A 1673-nucleotide genomic window follows, 5' to 3' on the forward strand; every position below is an offset into this window, starting at 1 on the left:
CTGCATGATCAAAATACACATAAAACAAAGGAAAAACTATAAAAATTCAACAAAACTAAATAAAGTCAAAGTATAAATCAAAATTAAGGATACGGAACATCGGGTTGCCTCCCGACAAGCGCTTCTTTACTGTCACTAACTTGATGGTCAGTTTTGCTAAGTCAGCAAATGAGTGGGCCTTTAGCGATCAATTTCGCCTCCAAAATAATGCTCAACCTATGGTCATTTACCGTGAATCTTCTATCAGAGTTCTTTTCTTGAATTTCCACATAACCATACGGTGATGCTCTGATTACCACAAACGGTCCTGATCACTGGGACTTCAGCTTCCCGGAAAAGAGTTTGAGTCTTGAATTGAACAATAGCACTTTCTGACCTGGCTCAAAAACTCTTATGGCAATCTTCTTGTCATGCCATATTTTGGTCCTTTCTTTATTGAGCTTGGCATTCTCATAAGCAGAATATCTGAACTCATCAAGCTCATTCAGTTGGAGCATCTGCTTTATTCCTGCGGCCTTGGTGTCAAAGTTCAAAAACTTTGTTGCCCAGTATGCTCTATGCTCCAACTCAACTAGCAAGTGACAAGCTTTACCATAGACCAACTGATAACGAGACATGCCGATAGGAGTCTTGAGTGCTGTCTGGTATGCCCAGAGAGCATCATCAAGCTTCCTAGACCAATCCTTTCTTGAAGTACCGACGGTCTTCTCGAGAATCCTTTTGAGTTCTCTATTAGAGACCTCAACCTGTCCACTCGTCTGAGGGTGGTAGGGGGTTGCCACCTTATGACGGACTCCATATCTCTACAGAAGTGAGTCCAGCTGTTTGTTGCAGAAATGGCTTCCTCCATCACTAATAAGTGTCCTTGGGACACTAAACCGGCTGAAAATATATCTCTGGAGAAAGCTCATCACCACTTTGGAATCATTGGGGGATAAAGCCATAGTTTCCACCCACTTGGACACATAATCAACTGCCACTAGGATATAAATGTTTGAGTATGAGGGTCAGAAAGGTCCCATGAAGTCAATAGCCCACACATCAAACAACTCAATCTCAAGAATCCCCTACTGTGGCATTGATGAGCAGATAATTTATACGCTTTTTGGCATTGTTTTTAGTATGTTTTTAGTAGAATCTAGTTGCTTTTAGGGATGTTTTTATTAGTTTTTTTGTTAAATTCACATTTCTGGACTTTACTATGAGTTTGTGTGTTTTTCTGTGATTTCAGATATTTTCTGGCTGAAATTGAGGGACTTGAGCAAAAATAAGATTCAGAGGTTGAAGAAGGACTACTGATGCTGTTGGATTCTGACCTTCCTGCACTCAAAGTGGATTTTCGGGAGCTACAGAACTCCAAATGGTGCGCTTCCAATTGCGTTGGAAAGTAGACATCTAGGGCTTTCCAGCAATATATAATAGTCCATACTTTGGCCGAGTTTAGACGACGCAAAAGGGCGTTGAACGCCAGTTCTATGCTGCTGTCTGGAGTTAAACGCCAGAAACACGTCACAAACCAGAGTTGAACGCCAAAAACACGTTACAACTTGGCGTTCAACTCCAGAAAGAGCCTCTGCACGTGTAACATTCAAGCTCAGCCCAAGAACACACCAAGTGGGCCCCGAAAGTGGATTTATGCATCAATTACTTACTTCTGTAAACCCTAGTAACTA

The sequence above is a fragment of the Arachis hypogaea genome, chromosome 12 (assembly GCF_003086295.3).
Source record: "Arachis hypogaea cultivar Tifrunner chromosome 12, arahy.Tifrunner.gnm2.J5K5, whole genome shotgun sequence".
NCBI lineage: Eukaryota > Viridiplantae > Streptophyta > Magnoliopsida > Fabales > Fabaceae > Arachis > Arachis hypogaea.